The sequence below is a fragment of the Gossypium arboreum genome, chromosome 5 (genome assembly GCF_025698485.1).
Source record: "Gossypium arboreum isolate Shixiya-1 chromosome 5, ASM2569848v2, whole genome shotgun sequence".
NCBI classification, from domain to species: domain Eukaryota; kingdom Viridiplantae; phylum Streptophyta; class Magnoliopsida; order Malvales; family Malvaceae; genus Gossypium; species Gossypium arboreum.
In genome coordinates this window covers 87,758,495-87,776,944 of record NC_069074.1, presented here as the reverse complement: position 1 = coordinate 87,776,944, position 18,450 = coordinate 87,758,495, and the positions used below count along the sequence as shown (strand labels likewise).

At 37.2% G+C, this 18,450-nt stretch overlaps 1 long non-coding RNA gene across 1 annotated transcript; it reads right to left on the bottom strand.

The window, feature by feature from the left end:
- Positions 1–14,386: 14,386 nt before the first annotated feature.
- Positions 14,387–15,080, bottom strand: LOC108452783 (uncharacterized). The gene is made up of 2 exons (XR_001866444.2): positions 14,797–15,080; positions 14,387–14,622 (listed from the first exon to the last, which is right to left on the bottom strand). It is a non-coding gene; the product is annotated as an uncharacterized LOC108452783 (long non-coding RNA).
- Positions 15,081–18,450: the final 3,370 nt, after the last annotated feature.

The window sequence follows — 18,450 nt, the reverse complement described above, 5'->3', positions numbered from 1 at the left end:
AATCAATCTTTACTTGGCTTTTTTATATCCAAGTTTCTTTACAACTTGCTTCTTAATTGACTACTCTGCTCTTCTTGCAGGTACACGGGCGGTGGACGTGACAAGGGCGGTGGCTGCAGGCTATGGGCGGTGCTGAGTCAGAAGACCCTAGGTGCGGCGCACCTAGGGTTTGAAATGTTGATGTTTTTGTTATGGTTTGGGTCACATTACTTTGGGCCTAGTGGGTTTAGGGTTAAAATTAATTTTGGGTCTGTTTTGAAATTGAGTTTGGGGTTAATGGGTTTTTAGTGAGCCCGCAAATTGGGCTTGTACAGCTGCCCCTCTTTACTCATTGTCGTGTAACGAGAATAGAGCAAAGACTTTCAAGAAAGACCAGTTTGCCCGGTTGTCGAGTCTGACTTCTTTAGTGCTCTTATTCCTCAGGTAACTTCATTCCAGTCCACCGCAGCTCGTCATTTTACTCCGCTCCTTTGCAACTTTAGAGAAATTAGATTTGCCATCTTCAGTCTGCTCCGCTGCGCCTTCAGGGAGATAAGACTTGTGACTTCTATCTTCTCTGCTGAAACTTCAAGGAGATCTGTTGTGGCTCTCTAGTGTTATTTCAAGGAGAAGAGATTTTTAATTTCCAGCCTGTGACCCTATTGCTTAGAGGTTTAAGGCCCATCACTTCTGCTATGTTTCCCTACTGCTTAGGGGTTTAAAGCTTGTCACCTTTGATCTGTTTCCCTACTGCTTAGGGGGTTAAGATCTACGAATTTAACTTGTTACCCTATTGTTTAGGGGGTTAAGGTTTGTCAATCTTCGATCTACTCCACTACTGCTTAGGGAGATAAGATCTGCAATTTGGTCTGTTACCTTACTGCTTAGGGGTTTAAGACCCTTCGTCTTCGATCTGTTTCCTTACTGCTTAGGGTGATGAGATCTGTAAATTCAGCCTATTAACCTACTGCTTAGGGGTTTAAGGCCCATCGCATTTGATCTGTTTCCCTACTGCTTAGGGGTTTAGATCTGTAAATTCAACCTGTTACCCTACTGCTTAGGGGTAAGATTTGTGAATTCACTGATTCTAGGGACATGACCTGTAGAATCAGTTCCATGTATTTATGCTTATGTCAAAGAATTAGGATGCTATGATCAAAATAAATCAAATGTTCCTAATTAGATGCACTTATGAATGATCTATGAATGTATGAGTGCAGCATGTTTTGAGCGTGAATCCTTGTTTAGGTTGCCATTGCTCTTTGCTCATCAAGGTTCCTTCACTGAATGGTACCCAATTTTGAACAGAAAACCCGAAGAGGTAGTCCCAATTTAAACTCTTTCTTCTCAGATGCTTCCAATCTTTGAGTTTGGTTAGTTCTAAAAAATAGTCCTGTTTCAAGTTCCTGTACTATTTAGAAACTTTCAGAGTAATATACAGAATTCTTTTTGCGAAAATGGCTTTAGTCCATTAATCATATTTTCAATGCAAAAAGGCTTGAAAAAGGTCATAACAATGACAAAACTGAAATTTTTCAGAAACAACATTTGAAGGGAATAGATTAATCACAATAAACAAACATTGCTTGAATAAAAATGAATAAAAGGGAATAGGTGCCCTAGATATCGCAGTGTGAGCTTCTTTGCACGAATTTCTTGAGGACTCCCTTTTTGCCCAATATGTGCTTGGGGATCTAGAGTACCTTCGTAGATGCCCCAAGATGTAACATCTCTCTTCCTTGTTAATTTAGGTATCATAAGACTACCGCATGCCCCACCTTTGATCTAAATTTTAATTGCCTTTTACGGGTTTTCAATTCAAAATCCCTTTGGTCCCAAGGTGCTCTTTGCGAGTTTTCACCTTGGCCTCTCCCTTTTTTTTTTTTAGGCGAAGTATTTCTTAACTGAATCCGAATTCACGGGATTGGGTAAGGTCTTGCCATCCATTTCAGCCAATATCAATGCTCATCCAAAAAAGGTTTTCTTTACCACATAAGGTCCTTCCCAATTCGGCATCTATTTCTCCCTGAAATCATTTTGTATGGGCAGGATCTTTTTCAATACTAGGTCTCCCTCGTGGAATTCCCTAGGACAAACCTTTTTGTTGTAAGCTCGCATCATTCGCTTTTGGTACATCTGACCATGGCGAATAGCCCTTAGCCTCTTTTCTTCAATCAAATTCAACTGATCGTATCGGGACTGGATCCATTCTGCTTCGTCTAACTTTACTTCTGACAAAACTCTGAGGGAAGGAATCTCGACTTCGATAGGTAAAACCACCTCCATCCCGTAGACCAATGAGAAAGTTGTTGCCCTGGTAGAAGTCCTGACAGATGTTCGATAAGCATAAAGGGCGAATGGTAGCTTCTCATACCAATCTTTATAGGTCTCAGTCATTTTCCCCACGATCTTCTTAATGTTTTTATTAGCTGCCTCAACTGCACCGTTCTTTTTTGGGCGATATGGAGACGAGTTGTGGTGTCTGATCTTGAACTGACTGTAGACCTCTGCTATCATGCTATTGTTCAAATTCAAAGCGTTGTCAGATATGATCATTTTTGGCATTCTATATCAATAAATGATTTCCTTTTTTAGGAACTTGCTAACTGCCGATTTTGTAATATTGGCATATGAAGCAGCTTCCACCCACTTGGTGAAATAATCGATGACCACAAAGATGAAATGATGCCTATTTGAAGCTTTTGGTGAAATTGGCCCAATCGCATCCATGCCCCACATCGAGAAAGGCCATGGAGAAGTCATAACATGCAGAGGTGAAGGAGGCACATTAATCTTGTCTCCATAGATTTGGCACTTATGGCATCTTTTGGCGTAGTTTATACAGTCTCCTTCCATAGTGGACCAATAATAACCGAACCTCATAATTTACCTGGCCATTGTAAAGCCATTAGCGTGTGTCCTATAGACGCTCTCATGGACTTCTTCCAAGATTTTTTTAGCCTCAATAGCATCCACACATCTCAACAGTACCTGATCCTTCCTTCTTTTGTATAGGATCTCCCCGTCCAAGACGTAATCACTGGCCAGTCTTATCAATGTCCTTTTGTCATTCTCAGTAGCTTGGTCGGGGTACTCACGATTTTTCACATATCGCAGGATATCGTGGTACCAAGGGTGATCATCATTTTTTTTTTCTTCTTTGAGGTTATAACAATGAGTCGGGACCTCGTAAATGCTCATTTGGATTGGTTTCACATCCTCTGGTTGGTTCACCTTGATCATAGAAGCTAAAATTGCTAGGGTGTCAGCCATCTGATTTTCCTCTCGCGGGAGGTAGCAGAAGACAATATCATCAAACTCTTTAATTAATTCAAGGATCAGCCTTCGATAATTGATCAACTTGGGGTCTCTCGTCTCCCATTCACCTTTGAGTTGATAAATCACTAGCTTAGAATCTTCATATACTTCTAACACCTTGATTTTATGCTCCATGGCTGCGCGTATTCCCATAATGCATGCTTCGTATTCTGCCATGTTGTTTGTGCAGTCGAAATCCAATTTACTAGTGAAGGGATAATGTTCACCGTCTAGGGATACTAAGACTGCCCCGATTCCGTTACCCACAGCATTCGATGCTCCGTGGAAGTTTAGCTTCCAAGAATGACCTTCTTGAGGGTCTTCTTCAGTGGTTGCCACGTACATCAGATCTTCGTTAGGGAAATCAAAGTTCAGAGGCTCGTAATCTTCTAGAGCTCTACTGGCTAGAAAATCTGCTATTGCACTCCCTTTTACAGCTTTCTAATTTACATAGACGATATCAAATTCGGAAAGTAGAATTTGCCATTGAGCCATTCTCCCGTTCAAAGCAGTCGACTCCATCAAATACTTTAGAGGGTCTATTTTAGAGATTAGCCAAGTTATGTGATACAACATGTATTGTCTCAGTCTTTGGGTTGTCCAGATTAAGGCACAACACAACTTTTCAATGAACGAGTATCTCATCTCGCACTCAGTAAACTTTTTACTGAGGTAATATATCGCTCTTTCTTTTCTTCCTGTTTATCGTGTTGCCAAGCACGCATCCCATAGAATTTTCAAATACCGTTAAATACAGTATTAGTGGCTTATCTGGACTAGGTGGTGTCAACACTGGGGCATTAGACAAATATTGCTTAACTTTTTCGAACGTCTTCTGGCATTCCTCGTCCTAAACACCAGGATTGTATTTCTTAAGGAGACGGAATGTGGGGTCATATTTCTCGGTTAGTTGTGAAATAAACCGAGCGATATAATTTAATCTTCCTAGGAATCCCCGAACTTCCTTTTGAGTACGCGGTGGAGGTAACTCTTGTATGGCTTTGACTTTATCTGGGTCAATTTCAATCCCCTTTTCACTGACCATGAATCCTAGCAGTTTTCCTGACCTGGTTCCGAAGGTACATTTTGCTGGATTGAGTTTCAACTGAAATTTTCTCAACCTCAAAAATAACTTCCTCAAGACTTACACATGCTCTTCTTCAGTCCGAGATTTGGCGATCATGTCGTCGACGTAGACTTCAATTTCTTTATGCATCATATCATGGAACAGGGTTACCATGGCTCTCTGATATGTTGCTCCCGCATTTTTCAATTCGAACGGCATCACCTTATAGCAAAAGGTTCCCCACATGGTCACAAATATGGTTTATTCATGTCTTCAGGATGCATCTTGATCTGATTGTACTCTGAGAAACCATCCATGAAGGAGAAGAGTGAGTAACATGCCGTGTTATCTACTAAGGTGTCAATATGAGGCAACGGGAAATTATCCTTCGGGCTGGCTTTGTTTAAGTCTCTGTAGTCTACACACATCCGTACTTTTCCATCTTTTTTAGGGACGGGGATGATGTTGGTTACCCATTCTGAGTACTTAACTACTTGTAAGAAACCAGCATCATATTGTTTCTTGACCTCTTCTTTTATTTTCAACAAAACATCGGGCCGCATCCTTCGAAGCTTTTGCTGAACTGGCTTGCATTCTTCTTTGATGGGGAGCCTGTGTACCACAGTATCAGTACTTAGCCCAGGCATATCTTGATATGACCATGCAAAGACATCCTTAAACTCCTGGAGTAACTCAATAAGGTCCCACTTTGTCTCTGTGGTAATACAGGCCCCGATCTTTACTTCTTTCTTTTCTAGTTCATCTTCCAAGTTCACGACTTCTACGGTCTCTTTGTGGGGTAGAATCTATTTCTCCTCGTGCTCCACCATCCTTAACAAATCAGAGGATAAGTTACAATCTCCGTCACCCTCAAAGTCCTGAGATCCCTCTAGACACATATCCCGCTCAAAAGGAGACTCTGAATTAGTAGCAACATCACTCACATCATTGATATCGGGAGACCTGTTGTAGGTGCGAAGGCAGATCCAAAGAACAAGAGAATCTAAGAACAATGATATGTATGGTATGATCATGAATGAAAGAATAAAAGAATATTTGCGCGGAATAAGTTAAAAGGATACATTTAATTGAAATAACGATTTCGAACATAAGCCTATTTCACAAAAGGACACTTATTACTCCTAGGCCTAGAGCAATAAGTGTGTTTCGGACATTACTCTGAGTTAGTTATAAAGACTACAGGAATCTCTTCTGCAGTCCAATTATTCAGAACACTTCCCGGCTCATAGGGGCAAATGCCCGACAAATTCTCTACCCTAGTTCCTTCTTCATATATAGCATTGATGTCCAAACTCTCCATCATTCCTTCCATGATTTCTTTTCCCGACATCTTCCGTTCGGAGTGAATGACCCCTCCAGACACAAAAGTCTTCGATATATGGGGGAAGATCATTGGTTCCCATTCGATTTCTCTACCGCTCAATCGCGCTCTCCTTTTTTCTTGCTTCTTCTCAAGTTCCTTCTTTCTTTGTTTCATGTCCGGCTTAAACCCTAACTTAGAACGGTCTTGTTTGTCCTTCATCACTGTTACATTAATCCTTCCCTAGAGGTATCTCCCGAGTCCTCTTCCGGGTAGAGCCCCTTTTCCAACAGTTAGCCGTAGTCCCATTCTTGTAGTCTTAGATAACCTGGGTATTGGAATCTTATTTCCTTCGGTGATGAACGTCGCGTTCACAAACTCCAAAGATCGAAAAGAGCACTCGATTGCTTCATCATTTGCCTCCAGATATGGGGAGTCACTGGTTATTGCCGCGATGATGTCCTCTTCAGCATTGATCGTTACTAACCGACCTTCGATCACTAATTTCAACTTTTGATGCAACGATAAAGGGACTGCCCCTGCCGAGTGTATCCATGGTCTCCCCAATAGGCAATTATACGAAGGTTTAATGTCCATGACTAAGAAATCTACCTCGTATGTGCTCGGCCCAATTAAGAGGGGTATTTCAATTCTCCCCATTACCTTCCTTTCCGTGCCATCAAATGCTCTCACTACACTTTGGCATGTCTTCATATGGGAACTATCCACTGACAACCTACTCAGAGTAGATAGGGGTGGGACATTCAGTGCAGACCCATTGTCAATCAATACCCCCAGTAACGTGTACCCTTTACAGCGAGTCGTGATATGCAAAGCTTTAGTTGATCCTCGGCCCCTTGGCAGTACCTCATCGTCATTGAAGAATATGAAGTTGTCAGCACTTATATTGTTGACTAACCGGTCCAGTTTGTTTACAGAGATATCGTTAGCAACATAAGTTTTATTCAGCACTTTCATCAATGCGCTGCGATGGGTTTCGTAGCTTAAAAGTAAGGGCAGTACCGATATACGCGTTGGCTATTTGTGCAACTGTTCTACGACACTATATTTGCTGTGCTTTAGAAATTTTAAGAATTCCTTGGCTTCTTTTTCAGTCACTGATTCATTAACAGTTGGTTCACCGGCTTCTCTTTCTTTTGCTCAATTGCTAATGATTTTTCTTTAACCTACTTGACTTGTATTTGGGGTATAACGCCTTCCGCTGCGCGTATAAAAACCTTCGTCTTGAACTTTCTCTGATGCATTAATCGGGGTCTCCTCTCCCGAGAATGTCACATTGTAGCTATAGTTCTATGGTACCCTTTTGCTATCTTTATAAGGGAAAGCAACAGGCTTTTGGATCATGACTTTTGGCGCAACTTGTGCCCCGGCTTCATTTATTCTCAGACGTGATATGATAACCACTGGGTGGTTGACTTTGTAAACATCCTTCATTGATCCCTCTTCGGAGGCACACACATCTGTTTCTTCTGGGCTCCCGACATATTCGAAGAATTCTAGCTCCTTATTATCCATCAATCTTTGTACTAAAGCCTTGAATTGGCTGCATTTCTGAATCTCGTGATCTTCTTGATCATGGAACTCACAATAATTCTTCGCTTCTCGGGGCCTGACCCCTGAATTCCGTGCTATCAAACCTCTTTCCACTATTTTCTTCCATACTTCTTTCAACGGGGTATTTACTTCTGCAATATTCATCTTAATTTCTTTCCCCAAACTCTCAATTATCGTATTTATTCCCTTATCCCCATGGTTAGGTAATGGATTCTCTGTACTGGATGTATTATCAAATTTCACAATCCTCATGTTGATGAGTCTTTCAACCAATTTCTTGAAAGTGGTGCAGTTTTCTATCGAGTGTCTTGTGGCTCCCGCATGGTATTCGCATTGGGCATTGTGTCATACCATTTGGGGTATGGAGGTTGCATTAGCTTTAGATAGAAGGGAGACACGACATGTGCATCAAATAAACTTTAGTATAACTCCTTGTACGTCATTGGAATGGGCATAAATTGGAGTTTCTCCCTATTTTGTTTTGTGTTAGGTTCTTGTCTGGGTGGGCCCTGCTGTCCAGTAGTTGTCGACCTTGGTTGGCTTACGGTGATCGATTTTGAATATGAGCTCACATTATTCACCTCGTGCTCTTTCTTTCTCAGCGCTGACCTCTTGGCGTTTTCCCCAGCCTCTATTTTCCCACATCTTATGGCATTTTCTATCATTTCTCCAGACATTACTATGTCCGAAAAACTCTTGGTTGCGCTATCCAACATGTGGTTAATAAAAGGTGCCTTCAGGGTATTGATGAAGAGCATAGTGGTTTTCTTTTCCAACAGAGGGGGTTGGACTTGTGTGGCCACCTCTCTCCATCGCTGGGCGTACTGCCTAAAGTTCTCATTATACTTTTTCTCCATATTCTGTAAAGTAATTCTATCAGGGGCTATGTCTGCCACATGACCGTACTGCTTCATGAAGGCTTGTGCTAAATCTTTCCATGAACTGATCTGGGCGCGACTCAGTTGGTTGTACCATCTAGAAGTGGCCCCAACCAGACTTTCTTGGAAGCAGTGAATTAACAGTTGGTCATTATTGACATGGCCTGCCATTCGTCTGCAGAACATAGTGATGTGAGCTTCGGGACAGCTAATCCCATTGTATTTCTCAAATTCCAGAGTTTTGAACTTGAGAGGGAGTACCAGGTCCGGAACCAAACTTAATTCCTTAGCATCGATTCCACCACGATAGTCGGTGCTTTCCATTTCTTTAAATTTTTCTTCCAACCATCTACACCTTTCTTCAAGCTCTCTCGGGAGTTCTACCCTTGTCTTTTCTGCTTCTATTACTTCATTGAGATTGAAGACCACAGGGTTGGTTGGGTTGTCCCTCGGATTAGAGCCCGAGCCGGCCTGATAATTCATCGGTGTCGAAACACCAGCCTGAAATGGTTGGTGCCTAATTATGACCAATGACCTTCTTAGGTACATGTCAGGTTGTGTCTGAACGTCCACTGGGGCAAAACTCGGAGGGTAGGTAGGATCTTCATTATCTTCTCCCGCATTGATCAAAGGGCTTTTCCCTTTTTCTAATCCGCCAGCCAATAGACGAGTTAATTGGTCCATCATGCTTTTATGGGACTCCAACATATGGTCCCTCATATCTTGCTGGATTTTGGCAAGCTGTTCTTGCATATGTGTTTGTAATTGATCCTGCATCTCTTTTTGCATTTGTTCCAATCTCTCTAACCTTTGGTCCATTGCTCTTGTTTTTCCTCTTGTACAGTAACGATGTTACAGGGTAACTGCCATGATTTTTAGGGTTTTTTGTGAGTTTTAGTGCGTATGATGCAATGCTGATGCATGAATGAAATGGATGCAATGAATGCAAAAAAACATTGATTCCAATTCGATTTCATTAGAGTAACTTTTTCTAGAAAACAAGTTTCTTTACATAAAATAGATTACATATAAGGCTTGGCCCTGATACTTAAGGCCTTGACCTACCTAAGAAGCCAAGCTAGTTCTCGGCCTCGGTCTGATTCCGACTCGTATTTTAAACTCAGCACATCGGCTTGTACTGCTAATGTTTGCAAGTGATCAGCCACTTCTCGCACCTGAGTCAAAGCTTCGCTCATGACGTAGTCTCTGCTCCTAAATTGGTCTTGAGATTGATGAAGTTGCTCCTTCCATCACTCGTTATTTACTTCAAGGAGTTCAATCTAAAGTTCACGATTTTCCAGTGCTATTTTGAGTTCTTCTATATTCTCTTTTAATTCTTCGATTCTGCTCTGACTAGCTTTCAACTCGATTATAGAGTTACGCGAGCGATACTGATACAATGACCTCTCTAACTCTGATACCCGAATTCTTAACCCCTCGTTTTCATTCTGGCCTTCTACCAAACTTCTTTTCAGAGCACCTTCTCGAGCTTGAGCATCGCGAAATTTTTCTTCCTACTGGTTGGCTTTGCTTTGCTCTTCTTTAACATTCTGTCACCATTGTTCGGATGTTTTTCCTAACCCAGCGGTTCTCATTGATCTACGCAGCTTCTTATAGTCCATTTTCAAACTGTCCAAGTCTTCTTCAGCCTTATTTTATCCTTTTCTGAGTCTTTTAGCTTCTAGTTTCTGGACATCGACATCTAACCCTAGCTGCATCTTTTCTTCTTCCAACTGCTCGATCCTTTTTTCTAGCTCTAGACTCTTCCTCTTAAAATCTTGCCTGATGATTTCTAGCTCAGATGTGATTACTTTCAAGTGTTCTTCTATCGACTGAGGATTCCTTTGATCTGATGTAGGGATGTTGTCATTAATCCTCTGATTCCACCATCGATCGTACTCAGGAGTAGTCATGGGATTGGCAGCAAACTTTTTCATTCTACGAGTCTAGTTCCAGGCATTTGATATATCGCGAACCTTCTTTTTGTAATTATTCCCTGTGAACACGAACTCGCATTGGGCTAACCCGTATGTTGGTGGTGTAAACTGTCTAGATCTGTACTGTCTTAATGCAAGCAGAGGAGCATATCCAACTGCTCCCCATACTCCTAACAAGGGAACCCAATCGAAATCTCCGCATCGGTATAATATTTCATCAGGAACCATCTACGGGGCTCTCCATTCAACGTCTTCTACTCGCAAATTTTTGAGAACTGTCATCCAATTTTCTTCTGTAACATCATCTCGCCTCGGTGTTTCCACTAACTCTTTCAGTGGAGAGTAATTTTCAGAGAAGATACGATACGAAACCTTTTCCACTTTCCAAAAATGGTTGTGGAACCAAGATAGCAAGAGCTGTGCACATCCAATAAATCTCTCTTCACCCGCTCTTCTACAAGCATTCAATGATCTGAAAGTTTCAGCCAAGATTGCGGGTATAGGTGTGGTTCCTTTACCAAGCCTGTCAAAAAAGTCGGCAACAGCCTCGTCTACATGCCCCAAAGCTTTGGGGAAGATGACTAGTCCATAAATGCTCAAGGCGAAGACATCTACCCTTTTCTTCACGTCGGGGTGCGCTAAGATTAGATCCCTCAGGTTCCTCCAAGGAATGCATTTACAATCTCCTTTTTGTTTGATCCGGGTTGTCACCCACTGTTCGCTCATCCCTGTGATGTTCATCAGCTTTTTCAAAAATGCTGGAACATTAGCGGGTCTGGAATAAATTCTGTCAACCTGAATCTTCGGGCAATGGAGCAAGGTCGTGTATTCTTCTATAGTAGGTACCAAATCTACTTTCCTGAAAGTGAAGCAACTGTAAGCGGAATTCCAATATTGGGCAAGGGCTTGAAACAGGTGTTCATCTACCTTGACGTCGAGCAGATAAGGTAAATCACCGTAATGACAATAGAATAGCTGTTTGACCTCGTCGTTCCACTGACCCCAAATTTCTTTCATCTCTTGGAGATTATTCTGAGTTACGCTGATCCGAGTAAAATTCCATAACTCTGACACATACCCCTCGGTAAGACTGTCACCTTTCTCTTGTTGTGTTTTCTCAGCCCATATCCGGACAGCCGCATTGTCTTTTACTTTATCAAAAAACCCCTTTTCCATGATAAGCTATCTATTTAGGAACCGAATGCGAATCAACACCTTTTATGATGAAAATGCCATGCAAATACAATCAAAGTAAAACAAAGCAAGTCAGTAACTTATACACAGTTCAAAGCAAACAAAGAATAATAAATATAGCGCTTGCTCAGGTAACCACTAGGGTTTCAGAGTGGCTCTACCTAGGGTGGGTTCTTAAGGCTCGCTACATAGGGTTTGGTTCTAGAGTAAGGGTACCTAAACCAGCAGATTCCTCGATCTTCACCCATTATAGGCTCATACAGACCGAGTTCAGTTCAGGGGAATACATTTCCCTATGGCTGCACGGAGATGAAAATCTCACGAAGACATAGGTACGGATGTATCCCGAAAGCGATCCACTATCCTGCATGGAGGTAAAACCTCACGAAGGAGTAGTTTCTCACTCCCACTCAAAGGGGTGTGACCACAGCAGTCATGCAATGCAATGTGCGAGGATATATGCATAAAAACTCGAAGCGATTAAAGAAAATATGAATAAAATGATGGAAATCGCAAGAAAAATGGGTGAAATGCAATGAAAGGATCGTATATCAAAATCAAATTTTCAATTTTCGACAAAAAGACAAAAGTTAATCAACTTGTGGCTTGACTCTCTTATTTGTCCCCAGTGGAGTCGCCAAGCTGTCGTAACCATTTTTTTGGAAAACGGGAATCGACTTAAGTTTTGGAAACGAAAATGAAAAATGGGAGTTGTCACCAATCCTTTTTGATGAGGTGTGATCGGATCACCTTAAATTAATCATTTTAATAAAAGTTAAGATTTACTAAAACGATAATTTTTTTTAGTCTACGAAAATCAGAAAATGAGTTCGGGAGTCGGTTACGCACGAGGAAGGGTTAGCACCCTCGCTACGCCCAAAATTGATACCTAGTTGATTAATTAGTGTCTTAGTGTCGAAGATTGAAAACTTGAAAGACTTTTGAAATGCGATCCTTCTTTATAAAAATGCTCAAGTGTTAAAGATCTTCTCGTCTCAAAATATGAAATGTCACATCCAGTAAGTTAGGACACGACATCTTGGATTTTTGAGAGCGAGCTTGCCTTTTATATAAAATTTGCGTATTTTAATTTATTAAAAGGGGATCCGATTATTTAGAGTAAACGAGAGAAACCGAAACCCAGTAAGTTAGGGTACGTTAGGGTACGTTTTCTCGAATGCTCAAACACCGAATATTTCCTTTATTTTAAAACAAATTCTTATTTCGAGGTGACAAAATGTCATACCCGGTAAGTTAGGGCACAACACTTTGTATCTCCGAAAAACAGAATCACCAATCAAACTTGCTGGAACATCTCTTAATCCACCCCAATTCAAACTCAAACTAAATCCAATGCTCCTCAAAAGTTTCTAAACATTTGAACGTGACAAAAACTAATGTATGCTGATATGAATATAAAATATTAAAAACTTAAAAATAGGTTAGACCATACGTGGTTCGGGCCTTGAATGTTTATACTCGAGCCTGATTCATATTTTAAGCGAGCTTAATTTTCTTGTTCAAGCTTATTTTTTAGATCTAACATTTTTACCTAAATCTTTACAAATTTTAAGTGAACCTTTAGTCCTGGATGAATAGTCTACCCCTTGATCATGTCTGCTTGTGCTAACATGGACAATCACAACAGTACCACAAACTTTGTATTTGTTGATAAGTTTTTTACGATGTTCATTTATTTAAAGAGTCGTGATGATGTATGCAGCAAAAAACATTGAGTTGAATGTTATTGTAAAAAAGGAAACTTGTTTCCATCTTCAGTGGAGTAAGATGATATAACATTTTGTTGATGGATATAGGCACTCTCAAAAAAAACTTCATGAACTCTTCGAACTCTTTTCGAAATAAGATGACAACTCCTAAATTAAAATTGAGTATAAATACCTTTAATATAATACCTTTATTATTCAAGATTTGGGTTGGGTAAAAGTGTTGAGGGATTATTTTTGCATCAATTAGATAATGTTGAAATAGTCTAACAAAATTGATTATAGTAATGTGGTTCTCTAATTTCATTTTTTAAAAATAGGGAGTCAATGTTTGTATCTTCCATTGAGACGAACTTTATAGTTTTCAACAGCTAAAGTCTTTGGAAGTAAGGAATTGATGTAAACAATAATTATTGTTTATTTACCTTCTAGAAAAATCTAGATGATGCATGTTTTGGAACATAGTTTTCATATCATTAATTAATTACAATCTAGTCAAAAAATTTGTGTTTTATTAGGACTAATGTGTTTTTCTAATGAGTGTTTTCAACAAGTTTGTCTAGATAAATAGGTTAAGAGTTTGATAACTGTATTATAAGATGTAGTAAAAAAAAAAATTATGTGATGATTTAATGGTTAAGTGTGTTCATTGTCTCAAGTGTGGTTTAGGTTCAAGTCATACTAGTCGTGTTGATTATTCGGGTTTTGCCAATGTCATATTAGAGAATTTAATAAAAAAAAAATTAATGTTGGTGATAACAACAGGAATTAAATTTTTAAATACAAAAATTAGAAGAATTAAATTTTTAAAAATAAAAATAGGGGACTAAATTTTAAATGCTAAAAGTATATAATTAAAAATAAAAGCCTAAAATGGAGATTATTACGATTTTGTGTAGTTAATTATCCAAAATGAAAGCATTATTTTTCATATCATGCATTCTCTTAGCTTCCATTCTGCCTTTCCTACTTGGCTCGACAACTTGCTGAGAAGGGTAAGAGGAATTATGGTTTTATAACATTTTATTTAATTTACTGAGCTATTAAGTTTTTTTTTAAATCCGGCTAACGAGTTTCAAGTACAATCCGACAATCGGTATGATAGATCAGTACTCATTGACGAGTAAAAGAACATAACTTAGATCCAAATTGACACAACAAAGTGTTGTTTTTGTGTGTGTGGAATTTCTACACCGTTCTGCAAATGTTTGAAATTTTATATGAATGTTTGTTTTTGGTTTAATTTATTTAGTTCATCCAAAATTATGGTATTAGACATTGAATAAAATATAAATGTGTTATCTTCATTCATAATTATATCATATAATCCATCCAAAATTATCACATGGAGCATTGAGAATATATAAAAAAAAGAATATGAGAATGATATATGTACGCAAGCTTTTCTTTATTATTTTCATATCTCAAGGAGTAGAAAATTACATCACAGTCACTTCAATCAAACACAAACTTTACCAACAAAACACAAAAGTTGGCAAATTTATTAAACATAATATTCCTGAATCATAATATTATTAGCAGTGTCGCTTGTAAATTGGGCACTTATGAGGAGGAGCACAGCTCCGGTTAGGATCACTTGAACACTGAGTTGGAGATGATTTAAGCCCTACAGAATAAACAACAATAAAACCACAAATCAAAGGCAATAAATGGATAATTTAAGCTCTCTAGCATAATGATAAACCCTATCAGAGTGTTTATAAAGTACCTTCAAATTGATCAGTGGAAGTTCAAATAAACTACAACATTGAGAAAATAATAAAACTATGATTGTTCTTACCCTTCTCAGCAAGTTCTCGGGCCATGATACAAGTGGGAAAAGCGAGAATGGAAGCTAAGAGAATGCATAGTAAGAAAAATAATGCTTTCATTTTGGATAATTTATTAGATAAAATTATAGGATGAGTGGTGCATAATCTCCATTTTAGACTGCTATTTATAGGGAAATTAATGTTTGATGCAAATGTTTAAGAGTTTGATAACTGTATTATAAGATGTAATAAAAAATATTTTATGTGATGATTTGATGTTTAAGGGTGTTCATTATTTCAGATGTGGTTTAGGTTTGAGTCATACTAGTCTCATTAATTGTTCAGGTTTTGCCAATATCATATTAAAGATTTTAATAAAAGAATTTTATTATTGGTGATAACAACCGAATTAAATTTTTAAATACAAAAATTAAAAAGATTAAATTCTTAAAAATAAAAATAAGGAATAAATTTTAAATGTTGAATATAAAATTATAGATTTTAGACTGCTATTTATAGGGAAATTAATGTGTGATGCATATACAATTAAATAATATGATAGGGTCACAAATTCAAGGCTGAATTTTCAAAACGACTAAATTTCCACACAAAACGACTAAATATTTGTGGAAATGATGAACATCCATTAATGAGAAAAATAAGTGAAAATTTTTAAGATTTAATCTTTATCTTGAATAAATCTTGAAGTTTATGATTATAAGAGAAAGGATAGTATGAAACTGTAATTTCACGTCATTTTATCTATTTTCAATAAGAGAATAATAAATTTAATTTTACTCGTGACAAAATATTTTAAAAGTATTGAATATTAATTAGGTATATGTACAATATCAATATTATTTATATTCAATTAATCAATTCAAAATATTAATTTATTTTTCTAAATACAATTTTATCTGTTGGTATTTTATTTATTTAAATAAATAGATTATCCACGAGAGAGGTGAGGAAATATTTGGTAATTCATCGTACAACTTGCCTCACCGAAAGATTAGAATATATATTTTGGATAGTAGCGACTGTTTGATTAAATTGAGTAAAAAAATTGAGTTAATCGAGTCTTATTTTATTATCTTAACGAAATTTGAGTTAAGTTGAATCGAGTAAAATTGTTCGAGTTAAATTAAAAATTAAATATGTTAAATTAAAATTTTGTTACAATATAATCAAATTTATATTAGAGAACATAAATTTGAAACCATATATATTTGAATAAAATTTCAAAGCAAAATAAGAAAAAGAAAATTTGAATCATTAATTTACTTATTTAGGTCCCAAAATTAATATTTTAAAATTTTTTAACTTTATAAATTTCTTTAGACTTTTAAAATTTTTATAAATATTTTGAATTTTAAAATTATTTAATTTTTTGTAATTTTTGTTGAGAGAGACCAATTTGCTCATCTTCAAAACTAGCAGGGATCAAATGGGCATTTAAAATAATTTATTATTCGAATTATTCGAGTTATTTAAATTGTAAAATTCAATTTGACCCGAATTCAAAAAAATCAAATAACTTAATTCAATTAACTCAAAATTTAATTTTTATTTTTATTTTTTCGATTTTGAAATTTTACTCACCCTAATTTTAAAATATATTTTAAAAATAAATAACAATATATGAACAAATATTAATGCCTACCCCAACCGTCCCATTAATTCCCCCACCTCCCTCATAATTACCTCCGACCCCGCGACATATGCCCGCAACTCCACTGCATCTCCCCACTTCTAAGCCGATAGAAAAAGAAATCCCAACCCCACCCTATTTCCCCACATCCCAACCCCTTTTTTCACTACTATCCAAAATTTACATTTTTAGGTTTCATCAACAATATTATAAGTTTCAAAAATTTTAAATTACCTAAATTTTGTTAATTTTCAATTAAATTTTATATATTTTAAGTATATTAATTATTTTTGAATTATTTGAATTTTCAGTTTGGTATTTCAATAAAATTTATAGGTAAGTTTTATTAAATTATAGTATTTCATAGTTATTTAGAGTAATAGTATTTTATTATTATTATTATTATTATTTAATACAATGCCTAGAATTACTCATAACATTCTTCAACTTTTAAATAAGAAGAAAAATACACTTCATCGCGTTCGAACCGACATCCTTTCACACTAAAAACTATGTTGATGTCAATCCAACTTATAAATTATGTGGATCATAAACCATTATTTATAGTAATAGTATATTTGGAGTTTGATTGTTGCTTTGGTGGAATAGTAGTGAGTTGAATCCCATACTTTCCACCCACCTTGTGGAGAGTGCAATGTGATGTTGGAGGATGTTGCACTCTTCCTTGGTGTACCGATTGATAGGTTAGCAATCATTGAGGAAAAAGAACATGCTCATGTTCTATGTTTGCAAATATTTGCTTGGAGTTGTTCCCTTGGCTGGAAAATTTAATGGAGATTTCATTTTTCCTACATAGCTCTATTAAGGACTGAACGTCGATAATAGTAATGTAGAGAGATCGCAAAGAAAAAAATAAAACACACAAATTTTACATGGAAACCTTTTTGGAAAAAAATCACGAGCAGAGGAGAAGAGAATTCACTAATGGTGAATTCAAATGATGCAAGAGGAGTTTCGACTATATCTATTTATAGGTTGAAAAAGCCTAATTATAGTCAATGTCAAATATATTATGCTAATAAATGCTAAATATATTATACTAATAAATACTAAATCTTCTAGAAAGAAAATATATTTTGTTTAACTTGATTTGTAAGCAATCTCGTAAAATTTGGGTCACACAACTTAAACAATCTCCACCTTGGCACAAATTCTCAACGAACAAGTTCTCCACTACCCCTAAGTGTATTCTTCAACAATGAACACCAACCAAGCCCAAACTGTTAGAATTAAGTGACCCAAATTCTTATTTAAATAAAATACGATGGAAAATAAAATAAAAGTAAAATCCATATAGAACTAGACTTCTTTTATTTTATTTTAGAATAAGGTTTTAAACCTTATTAAATTCCATCTATTTTATATTGATTAGGATAAGGTGTTTCAATCCTACTAGAATATGGCTTTGCAAGCCTATAAATAGACACGATCTATTCCTCTTGTATTTGAGTAAAATTTTTCGACATAGTGAATTTTCTTCTCCTCTTGCCGTGGTTTTTTTCCGAAAGGGTTTCACGTAAAATTTGTGTGTTCTTTATTTTATTTTATTTATTCTATTTTTTTTCACAAAGTGGTATCGAGCTTAGGGTTATTCATCTCGATCACGGTAATGGCGTCTTTGAAGTATGAAATTCATTGTTGGATCGCAACACAGATTTGCGTTGTGGCAAATTAAGATGCAAGCAGTTCTTGCAGATGGATCTAGAGGATGCCTGCTAGGATAGATAAGATGCCTTCGACATTAACAGATGAAGAGAAGAAGCGTAAGGATCGAAAGGCATTAACACAATTACATCGCATTTGTCCAACGAAATTTTGCAGGATGTGATGAAAGAGAAAACCGCATTGCATTATGGAAGAGGCTAGAACAAATATGTATGTCGAAAACTCTAACAAGCAAGTTGCATATGAAGCGGCGTCTTTATGCTCATCGTTTGGAGGAAGGTGCGTCGTATACGAACACTTAACGGTGTTTAAAGAAATTCTCTCAAACTTGGAGGCCATGGAGGTT